Genomic DNA, 12,641 nt, shown 5'->3' on the forward strand with positions numbered 1-12,641 from the left:
ACTCCATAATGTATGCAATCTTTGTGGAGCAAGAGAGGGGGCATGTATGTGAGACAGGGACTGCCTTTGAAACTACATTTTGGTACAGGGGAAAGGTGGCCAGACAACCTGGAAGGATGAAAAAAGAGAAACAGATATCCTGCGAGATGACCAAACTTGTATATCAAATCCAGGAGACTCTCCATCTTGAAACCAAAGTTGATGTATGGTTATTAAACAAAGTGAACTTGAAATGATAAAGCAAGCAATGAAATTGACCATAACAGTATCCCCAACGTGTGACAAGATAGTTCCAGAGTGGGCACACAGTTTCAGAAATGCATATCCTACTTGAAGAAAAATTCATATTTCAAGGATCATTTCTGAAAGAGGTAAAGAGATACAGACTGTGAGAGATGGGTGTCACAGGAGTGTCTGGTAGGAGATAATCTGAGTCATTCAGTGACATGAAAAAATTAAGTTTGAATTATAAAACCATTTTGTCTACAGGCAGAAAATGGGGAAATATAAAATAAACAAAGAAGGCAAAGATCATTGACAGTTTGATCATCCCAAGAAAACCTAACGTTAACATTTTCTGTGAATTACTTTCTGATATTTTACATATAAAATCTAGATCCTAGGTTGCTATGCTTTTTTTTTCTTTAAGAAGATTGATCTATTTATTTAACTTGAAAATTGGAGTGAGAGAGACAGAGAGAGACAGAGAGAGGATCTTCCATAGGCTGGTTCACTCCCCAAGAGGTTGCAACAGCCAGGGCTGAGCCAAGCCAAATCCAGGAGCCAGGAGCTTCATCCGAGTCTCCCAAGTGGGTGGCAAGGCTCAAGCACTTGGGCCATCCATCTTCTGCTGCTTTTCCCATGCCATTAGCATAGTGCTGGGTCAGAAGCGGAGAAGCTGGAACTCAAACCAGTGCCTATATGTGATACTAATGTCACAGTCAGCAGCTTTACCCACTATGCCACAACACTGGCTCCCATGTGTTTTTTTTTTTCCTTTAATATAATGTGTTACCCTGAGCCTATTCTCTTATAACCATCTCTCTATATGGACAGGTTCCACATCTAAGGATGCAATCAACCACCAATCAAAAATAGTTTTGAAACATTGTTTCTGTACTGAATATATAGAGTTTTTATTCTTATCATTATTCCCTAAGCAGAACAGAATAACAGCTATTTACATACCATTCACATTTTATTAGGTATTAAATGTCATATAGAAATGATTTAACATATTTGAGAGGATGTATATAGGTTATTAGCAAAAATGACACCACTTTCTATAAGGGACTTAAGCATCCATGGATTTTGGTACCCACAGGGGATCCTAGGACCAATTCTAGGACCAACCCCATAAGGACACTAAAGAACGAATGCATTTTGTTTTTTTAAAATATTCTATTGACATGGTGTCACTGCATATGGTACTGCAGCACTTAGAGGATCTGCCACAGGAATTTCTGCTGCTGCTTCCCAGCACTGAAAGTTGTGGAGTTGCTACCACATGTGAAACACTGTGATAAGCACTTGATCTGACCAATGATGTCCCCAATTACAGAGGAAGGCACCAAGGCTCAGAGAGCTGTGGTCATAAAGCTAGAATGTTTAGACATTTGGGTTGTTTCTAACTTGATATGAGAATCAATAATATTGCTCGTGAATGCCTGATATTCTTGGGCTTCCTTTGCTTTCCCACCCATTCTTAAGCCCCCATTAACTACTGTCTCTAACACAGGCTTCCTAAGTGCTTCTTGGGCTCTGGACTCACCTTTATCCTATCTCAGAGTGGTCTCTTCAGTGTGATCTGGGTAGGCTTTTGCCTTTGTTGCTTATTAGTTGTGGTATTGAAAAATTATTTACCTTCTCTGTGTTTCAGTTTCATTATTTATAAAGCAAGGACTATTACAACATCTACCTTATAACATAGCTGTGAGGGCTGAACCAGTGTCTGTACACAGTCTGTCATCATTTTATCATTGAAAGTTGTCTGCCTTGTATACAGTTCTATGTATATGTACATATCCACTTGACTATATTCTTGCTTTTTTTGATTTTCAATCAATATAAGGTTTTTTTAACTTCTATTTAATAAATATAAATTTCCAAAGTACAACTTTTGGATTATAGCGGCATTTTCCCCTCATAACTTCCCAACCACATACAACCATCCCATCTCCCACTCCCTCTCTCATCCCATTCACATCAAGATTCATTTTCAATTATCTCTATATACAAAAGATCAATTTAGTATATACTAAGTAAACATTTCAGCAGTTTACACCCACAGATAAACACAAAGTATAAAGTACTGTTTGAGTACTAGTTATACCGTTAATTCACATAGTACAACACATTAAGGACAGAGATCCTATATGGGGAGTAAGTGCACAGTGACTTCCGTTGTTGATTTAACAATTGAGACTCTTATTTATGGCTTCAGTAATTACCCGAGGCTCTTGTCATGAGTTGCCAAGGCTATAGAAGACTCTTGAGTTCGCCAACTCCAATCTTATTTAGACAAAGCCATAGTCAAAGTCGAAGCTCTCTCCTCCCTTCAGAGAAAGGTACCTCCTTGTTTGATGGCCCGTTCTTTCCGCTGGGATGTCACTCACAGAGATCTTTCATTTAGTTTGTTTTTTGTTTGTTTGTTTGTTTGTTTGTTTTTTGCCAGAGTGTCTTGGCTTTCCATGCCTGAAATACTCTCAGGGGCTTTTTAGCCAGATCTGAATGCCTTAAGGGCTGATTCTGAGGCCAGGGTGCTGTTTAGGACATGCGCCATTCTATGAGTCTGCTGTGTATCCTGCTTCCCATATTGGATCACTCTCTCCCTTTTTTATTGTATCAGTTAGTATTTGCAAACACTAGTCTTGATTACGTGATCCCTTTGATTCTTAATCCTATCATTATGATCAATCGTGAACTGAAACTGATCACTTGGACAAGTGGAGATGGCAATGGTACATGCCACTTTGATGGGATTGAATTGGAATCCCCTGGCACGTTTCTAACTCTACCATTAGGGGTAAGTCCAAGTGAGCATGTGCCGAACTGTACATCCCTCCCTCTCTTATTCCCACTATCATATTTAACAGGAATCACTTTTCAGTTAAATTTAAACACCTAAGAATAAGTCTGTGTTAATTACAGAGTTCAACCAATAGTACTAAGTAGAACAAAAAATACTAAAAGGAATAAAGTATTAAGTTGTTCATCAACAGTCAGGACAAGAGCTGATCAAGTTACTGTTTCTCATAGTGTCCATTTCACTTCTACAGGTTTCCTTTTCTGTGCTTGGTTAGTTGTCACCGATCAGGGAGAACATATGAAGTTTGTCCCTTTAGGACTGGCTCATTTCACTCAGCATGATGTTTTCCAGATTCCTCCATTTTGTGGTAAATGACCGAATTTCATTTTGTTTACTGCTGTATATATATATATATGTATAGTATATAAATATATGTATTTATACACTATAATTGTTATATATATACATATATAGTATATATAGTATATAAATTTATATACTCTAAATGTTATATATAGTGTGTGTATATATATATATATACTATAGAGTGCATATACGATAATTTCTTTATCCAGTTCTGTTGATGAGCATTTAGGTTAATGCCAGGTCTTAGCTATTGTGAATTGATCTACAATAAACATTAAGGTGCAGACAGCTCTTTTATTCGCCAATTTAATTTCCTTTGGGTAAATTCCAAGGAGTGGGAGGGCTGGGTTGTATGGTAGGGTTATATTCATGTTTCTGAGGAATCTCCAAACTGACTTCCATAGTGGCTTTACTAGCTTGCATTCCCACCAACAGTGGGTTAGTGTCCCTTTTTCCCCTCATCCTCGCCAACATCTGTTGTTGGTAGATTTCTGTATGTGAGCCATTCTAACTGGGATGAGGTGTGGTTTTCATTTGCAATTCCCTGATGGCTAGTGATCCTGAACATTTTTTCATGTGTCCGTTGGCCATTTGGATTTCCTCTTTTGAAAAATGTCTGTTTAAGTCCTTTTTCCATCTCTTAACTGGGTTGTTTGTTTTGTTGTTGTTGAGTTTCTTGATCTCTTTGTAGATTCTGGTTATTAATCCTTTATCAGTTGCGTAGTTGGCAAATATTTTTTTCCATTCTGTTGGTTGTCTCTTAACTTTCCTGATGTTTCCTTTTGCAGTACAGAAACTTCTCAATTTCATGTAATCCTAATTGTTAATTTTGGCTTTGACTGCCTTTGCCTCCGGGATCTTTTCCAAGAAGTTTTTGCCTGTGCCTATATCTAGAAAGGTTTCTTCAAAGTTCTCTAATAATTTGATGGTGTTGGCTCATAGATATTTAATCCATGTTGAGTGTATTTTTGTGTAAGGTGTAAGGTAGGGGTCTTGCTTCATGCTTCTGTACATGGAAATCCAGTTTTCCCAGCACCATTTGTTGAATAGACTGTCCTTGCTCCAGGAATTGGTTTTAGATACTTGATCAAATATAAGTTGGCTGTAGATGTTTGGATGGATTTCTGGTGTTTCTATTCCGTTCCATTATTCTATCCATCTGTTTCTGTACCAGTACCATGGTGTTTTGATTATAACTGCCCTGTAGTATGTCCTGAAATCTGGTATTGTGATGCCTCCAGCTTTGATTTATTGTACAAGATTGCTTTAGCTATTCAAGGTCTCCTGTGCCTCCATATGAATTTCAGCATCATTTTTTCCAGATCTGAGAAGAATGTCTTTTTTTTTTTTTTTGGACACACAGAGTGGATAGTGAGAGAGAGACAGACAGAGAGAAAGGTCTTCCTTTTGCCATTGGCTCACCCTCCAATGGCCGCCACGGCCGGCGCGCTGTGGCCAGTGCACCACACTGATCGGAAGGCAGGAGCCAGGTCTTCTCCTGGTCTCCCATGGGGTGCAGGGCCCTAGCACTTGGGCCATCCTCCACTGCACTCCTGGGCCATAGCAGAGAGTTGGCCTGGAAGAGGGGCAACCGAGACAGAATCCAGCGCCCCGACCAGGACTAGAACCCAGTGTGCCTGCACCGCAGGTGGAGGACTAGCCTATTGAGCCATGGCGCTGGCTGGTATCTTGATTGGTATCGCATTGAATCTATAAATTGCTTTTGGGAGAATGCACATTTTGATGATGTTGATTCTACCAATCCATGAGCATGGAAGATTTTTCCATTTTTTGGTATCCTCTTCTATTTCCTTCTTTAAGATTTTGTAATTCTCATCGTAGAGATCTTTGACATGCTTGGCTAAGTTTATTCCAGGGTATTTGATTGTTTTTGTAGCTGTTGTGAATGGGATTGATCTTAGAAGTTCTTTCTCAGCCATGGCCTTGCCTGTGTATACAAATGCTGTTGCTTTTTGTGCATTGACTTTATATCCTGCTACTTTGCCAAACTCTTCTATGAGTTCTAATAGTCTCTTAGTAGAGTTCTTTGAATCCCCTAAATAAAGAATCATATCATCTGCAAAGAGGGATAGTTTGACTTGTTCCTTCCCATTTTGTATCCCTTTAATTTTTCTTTCTTACCTGATGGCTTTGGCTAAAACTTCCAGAAATATATTGAATAGCATTGGTGAGAGTGGTCATCCCTGTCTAGTACCAGATCTTAGTGGAAATGCTTCCAACTTTCCCCCCATTCAATAGGATGCTGGCTGTGGGTTTTTCATAAATTGCTTTGATTGTATTGAGGAATGTTCCTTCTATACTCAATTTGCTTAGAGTTTTCATCATGAACGGGTGTTGTATTTTATCAAATGCTTTCTCGGCATCTATTGAGATAATCATATGGTTTTTCTTCTGCAGTCTGTTAATGTGGTGTATCACATTGATTGATTTGCAAACATTTAACCATCCCTGCATACCAGAGATAAATCCCACTTAATCTGGATGGATGATCTTTCTGATGTGTTGTTGCATTCTATTGGCCAAAATTTTATTGAGGATTTTTGCATCTATGTTCATCAGGGAAATTGGTCTGTAATTCTCTTTCTCTGCTGCATCTTTTTCTGGTTTAGGAATTAAGGTGATGCTGGTTTCAAAAAAGAATTTGGGAGGATTCCCTCTTTTTCGATTGTTCTGAATAGTTTGAGAAGAATTGGAGTTAGTTCTTCTTTAAATGTCTGGTAGAATTCAGCAGTGAATCTATACAGTCCTGGGCTTTTCTTTGTTGGGAGGGACTTTATTACTGATTCAATTTCTGTCTCACTTATAGGTCTGTTTAGGTTTTCTCTGTCTTCCTGGTTCAATTTAGGTAGGTTGCATGTGTCCAGGAATCTATCCATTTCTGATAGATTTCCCTGTTTGCTGGCACACAACTCTTTGTAGTAATTTCTGATTATTCTTTTTATTTCTGTGGTTTCTGTTGTTACATTCCATTTTTCATATCTGATTTTTATTGATTTGGGTCTTTTCTCTTCTTTTTTTAGTTAGTTGGGCCAATGGGGTGTCAACTTTTTATTTTTTCAAAAAACCAGCTCTTCATTTTGCTGATCTTTTGTAACGTTTTTTGGATTCAATGCTATTGATTTCTTCTCTGATTTTAATTATTTCTCTCCTCCTACTAGTTTTGGGTCTGTTTTGCTGCAGTTTTTCTAGATCCTTGAGATGCATTGATAGGTCATTTTTTTTTTTGGTGCCTTTCCAATTTCTTGATGTAGGCACCTATTGCTATAAACTTTCCTCTTAACACTGCTTTTGCTGTATTCCATAAGTTTTGGTATGTTGTGTTGTTATCCTCATTTACTTCCAGAAAGTTGTTGATTTCTCTTTTGATTTCTTCTATGACTCACTGTTCATTCAGGAGCATGTTGTTCAGTCTCCATGTGTTTGCATATGCTCTAGAAATTCCTGAGTTGCTAATTTCCAGCTTCATTCCCCTATGGTCTGAGAAGCTGCATCATATGATTCTAATTCTTTTGAATTTGCTGAGACTTGCTTTATGGCCTAGTATGTGGTCAATCCTAGAGTAGGTTCCATGTACTGCTGAGAAGAATGTGTATTCTTTAAGTGTAGAATGAAAAGTTCTGTAGATATGTTAGATTCATTTGTTCTACAGTGTCAATTAAATCTGCTGTTTCCTAATTGATCTTCTGTCTGGTTGATCTGTCTATTGCTGAAAGTGGAATATTGAAGTCTAAGTCTCCCTTTAAGTTCCTTAACATATATTTTAAATAAACCAGTGCCCTGTAATTAGGTGCATATACATTTATAATAGTTACATCTTCCTGTTGAATTGATCCTTTAATCATTATATGGTGCCCCTCTGTCTCTCTTAACAGTTTTTGTATTAAAGTTTATTTTGTCTGATATTAAGATGGCTATGCCAGCTGTTTTTTGGTTTCTGTTGGCATGGAATATTTTTTTTCCAAGCTTTCACTTTCAGTATGCATGCATCTTTGTTGGGAAGATGTGTTTCTTGTAAGCAGCAAATAGATGAGTTTTGTTGCTTAATCCATTCAGCCAATCTGTGTCTTTTAACTGGAGAGTTGAGGCCATTAACTATTGTTAAGAAGTGACTTTGCCCTGCCATTTTTCCAAAGATATTTCTAACATATGCTTTGAACTAACTGTGATCTTTTACTGGGAGGTTTTCTCCCTTTACCTTCTTTCATACTGATGGCTGTGTTTCTGTGTGTAACACATCTTTAAGCATCTTTTGCAGTCTGGACAAGTGGTGACAAATTCTTTCAATTTCTGTTTGCTATGAAAGGTCTTTATTTCACCTTCATTCACAAATGATAGCTTTGCAGGATATAATATTCTGGGCTGGCAGTTTTTTTCTCTTAGTACTTGGGCTATGTCTCACCATTCCCTCCTTGTCTGTAGGGTTTCTGATGAGAAGTCTGCTGTGAGTCTAATTGGAGCTCCTCTGAGAGTAATCAGACGTTTCTCTCTTGCATATTTTAGAATCTTTTCTTTATGTTTCACTGTGGTGAGTTTGATTACAATGTGTCGTGGTGAGGATCTCTTTTGGTCATGTTTATTGGAGGTTCTATTTGCTTCCTGTACTTGGATGTCTCTTTCCTTCTCCAAACCCAGGAAGTTTTCTGCTAGTATCTCACAAAAATGCCTTCTAATCCTTTCTCTGTCTCCATGCCTTCAGGAACTCCTAGAACCCGAATGTTGGTTTTTTTAATAGTATCCTGTAGATTCCCAACAATATTTTTTAGATTTCTAATTTCCTCTTCTTTTCTTTGACTTGACTGTATACTTTCTTGTGCTCTGTCTTCTAAGTCAGATATTCTATCTTCTGCCTCACTGATTCTGTTTTTAAGGTTCTCAAATGTTTTTTTTTTTCATTTGTTCTATTGAATTCTTTATTTCATTTTGGTTTCTCTTCAATATCTCAATTTCATATTCTACTAAATTCCTCATTTCAGTTTGATTACTCTTTAAGATTTCATTTTCACAAGAGAGATTTTCTGTCCTGTCCTGTATGGATTTCTGTAGTTCATGCATTTGTTTTTGATAACTTCTAAATGTTCTTATCATAAATTTTTTGAAATCCGTATCTTGCATTTCTTCTCTCTCATCATCTTCATAATCTTGTATTGGAGTGTCATGTTCATTTGGGAGCATCCTGATGTCTTCCTTGTTCTTGTTTCCTCAGTTTCCACATTTGTTGTTTGGCATTGTGGAGATATTCTTTGGTTTCTTCTTCTCCTCCTTCTTCTTCTTCTTCTCCTCCTCCTCCTCCTCCTTCTTCTTCTTATCATTATTATTATTATTTTCCCTGTGGTGGGTTTTTCTCATTATACTATGAATGCTATGAATGTAGATTAAGTAGACTGTCTGCTTTTGGTGAATCTCTAGAGGCTTGTAGTTGGTGTGGCCAGAGAGCTCTGTTCAGTTCTTCAGGGTTAAGGGTGTGCCAAAGGTGACACACCCAGGTTTGGCGTGGTAAATCAATCAATCTCTCTCTCTCTCTCTCTTTCTCTTTTAATTCATAAGGGAAATAATTCCACTCAGCTGAGCTCTTCTCCTCGATGGCAATCAGTGCCTGAGTGCTAGCCCCAGTGGGTATAATATTTGTCTGTTCTGTCCCAAGGACCACTCAAAGGATCTGTTCAGTCCTCAGTGTAAGCTCAGATTCCCCTGCAATGTCTCTCACCATGTAGCCAAAGCCGCCCAAATTTGTGACATCTCCCACTGAGACTACTCACATCAGCCACACCATGAGTTCTCCCACACACCCTCAGTTTTGTTTTTTTTTTTTTTTCACAGTCCCGGTTAATAAGCTCCACACATTCACTAGGTCTTAGTCTCCTGCTGTTTGTCCTCACCAGAGTCAGATTTTTCTGCTTGGCTGAGGGCAGGCACAGCCCCAAGCTGGCGCAGCTGTTACATATGTACAAAATAGAGCCTGCTCTATTGTCTCGCTCACCTTTGTAAGGTGAGTGGAGAGAGAGAATTGCATCTGTACTGGTCTCTTTTATATATTTTTCTCCCCTCTAGTTAGGCTGGTGAACTTTCCCCCATGGGGCTTCAAGCCTCGTTCCTTCTAGGCTCTTCCTACCACTTTTCTGCCAGTGTCTCTGGCTACTGCGGTTTTGCCTCACCTCCCTTTCCAGAACTGGTGTGTAGACTCGGCAGCTGGGGTCCCGAGCCATGGGCACCCATGCCTTCCACATAGGTCTAATTCTGGAAGTTTCCTCTGCAGTTTTTTCCTTCACTCTTCCCTGAAATTACAGTATCTCCATTTTTATTAAACTACCTTTTCCTGGACTATCAGTGAGCTCCCTCCCTATTCCACCATCTTAGATCCCTCCATATTCTTATTTTAATATAATTTTTATTTATTTGAGAGGTAGAGATGAGAAACAGAGTGCTAGCTCTCATCCACTGATTCCCATGTGGGTGGCAGGGTCCCAATCACTTAAGCTATCACCTGCCACCTCCCAGGGAGTACATTAACAAGAAATTGATATTGAGAACTGAGTCATAAATCAAACGCAGGCACTCCAATGTGGGATGTAGGGGTCTTAACCAGCATCTTCACTTCTAGGCTAAATGCCCACCTTGAGTGTTTTGAGGGTATGCAATATCTTTGATTCATCTTTGGATGTGCAACAAAACCTAGCAGAGTCCTATCCTGTTAGGTAAGTAGGAAAGACACAGTTTACCTATTTCATGATTTTTCTTAGGCCATAAGTTTGAAATGATGGGTTTTAGGGGAGTGTTGTGATGAAGATTTTGACATGTTGACAGCTTCTCCCACCCATAATCTGTTTTAGGTACCCTTTCTTTATTCACACAGCATGGGCTTTCGGGAAATGGATGACCCAGTAGCAGCCCAGAGAGAAGCTACAAGAGGTAAATTCCTAGCTCTCAAAGGCTGGAAAATGGACAGAAAAACAATGGTTTTCTCTTCCTGCTTCTAGACCAGATGTGATCTTAAATGGGAGGAAATGCAGAAATATACTCAATAAGGGGAAAAAGAATCCATGAATGCCAGTGCATTCATGAGAATGAACTTTAACCCTATTCCTCAGCTGTGGTGACTCCCAGGGAGGGTACAATGCTATGCTCGGAAAGGTGTGGAATGCTGCAGTTTGGAGAAACCAAGGCCAACTGTCTTGGCGAAAATCTCAAGGAAACACAATTGCCCTCACTTACAACCTGCTCAACATTTTATGGAAAAATCCAAGGGAGCAACTAAACCATCCAAACTTCGTCCCCAAAAGTTTCTGCCTGTGGCCGGTGTAGTGACTCAGCAGGTTAAGCCACCACTTGCAATACCAGCATCCCATATTGGAGCACTGGTTGAAATCCCTGTTACTCTGCTTCCCATCCAGATTTCTGCTAATGCACCTGGGAAGGCAGCAGAGAATGGCCTAAGTGCTTGGGCTCCTGCCACCCATGTAGAAGATCTATATGGAGTTCATGGTTCCTTGCTTCAACCCAAGCCAGTCCTGGCTGTTGCAGCTACTTAGGAATGAACCAGCAAATGGTCCTCTCTCTCTCTCTCTCTCTCTCTCTCTCTGTGTGTGTGTGTGTCTGTCATAGCTTTTCAAAGAAATAAATAACTCTTTGAAAAAATAGTTTCTACTTCTCCTGAAGTGGCGGGAGGAAGACTAGAGTCATTTTCTCTGCACCCAAGAATGTAGGTTGGAACAGGAAGAAGTTGAGAGAGATTGATATGGATTTGGAAATACTTTTGATAGAAATGAGAAACCATGTCAACTGGTGGCCTGATCAGGAAGAAACTGAGAGAGAAGGTGCTTCCAACAGAAGTCAGGGTGACAAGTCGCAAGGCAGCATGGGACACAGCCTTTCCCAAAGCTGAAACACCCTGGAAATTATCCCAATTCCGCGTAAGGATAGGGTTAGGAGGACCAAGAGTTATCTAAGAATCAGTTGAAAGTATCTCCTACTTGGTAGATGGGGGGATCCCAGTATAGATTAGGTGTGCATATCAATAATGCAACTGTTTTTCTGGTCTGAATATCTGCCATATACAATTTTAAAAGTGAGGCTGGTCTCATATCCAGTCCCTCTCCCATGGTGAAGGCTCAGGCAGGACTCCAAAGAGCATAACATCCCATGGGATTGCCATGTGACCTCACTCCAAGAATAGTATCAACACATCAATTAAATCAGAAGCACCCCCCCCCCCGGCCTTGTTACTCAGTTCGTAGAAGGTTGATGTCTCTCTGACAACCAAATCTCACACTCTTTAATACCAAAATTGAAGCCTAGGATTCCCACCAGAAACACAGATGCATTATTGACATGCAAATATAATCTGTGTTGTAAGCTCCCCCTGCAGGGCCTTGCTTACTGCTGGGCCCTGAGCAGTAAATGTTCTGTAACTATCACTACAGTGAATAAATAACATAAATATAAACTCACAGCTTGATGAAGGGAGCCACTACAAACTCATATGCCAACTTGAAGCTGCTTGTAGGAAGTCTCACGTACACTAATACCTCTGTGGAAGACAAATAGGTTACCTTGTTCCCTCAATGTCTATGTTGGCCCATAATTTTCGTGACAGATATTTTATTTTTTCTGGAGATAATGTGCTATTTTCAAAACCTCTGCAATTCTCAAGATTCTGAAGCATCTGTGAAAGATGAGTCAACATCATCATGATGATTATTGTAGTCTTAGGAAAGCTGGGGACTCTGCTATGAAAGAACCTGAAACAGGCAATCCAGATCACTGTATTGGGTTATATTAGCAAACAAGAACATCTCTGGAATTGCTATTAAATAACTCCAACTGAGGGGAGGGAGGGAGAACAGGCTGGGGATGGATGAAGCAAAATAAACCATGAATCAGAATCAATCCGAAATATGGCTGATAATAACAATGATGGTTATTATTATTATTCTGACTACCTTTATGTATATCTGAAATTCTCCATGTAAAAAGTTTAGTTATTCTAGTCACTTCCGCCTTTGGGGTAGTACCAGCAATTCCCATCCCATCTGTCCTCCTCATGACTTGTTAGAGCAGTTACCAGACTGCTGTATTATTTCTAAATTCCAGAAATTTTCGGGACATTGCAACTTCTAAACATGGTACCTGATCACCATAAAGTTTAGAAAGCAAACCAAAGTGAGAAAAGAAAATCTTCCTTTTTGCTAAAATTAATTGTAATTACTTACTCCAAGTCCATGTGATTTTT

Source organism: Oryctolagus cuniculus, chromosome 13 (assembly GCF_964237555.1).
Source record: "Oryctolagus cuniculus chromosome 13, mOryCun1.1, whole genome shotgun sequence".
Classification (NCBI taxonomy): Eukaryota; Metazoa; Chordata; class Mammalia; order Lagomorpha; family Leporidae; genus Oryctolagus; species Oryctolagus cuniculus.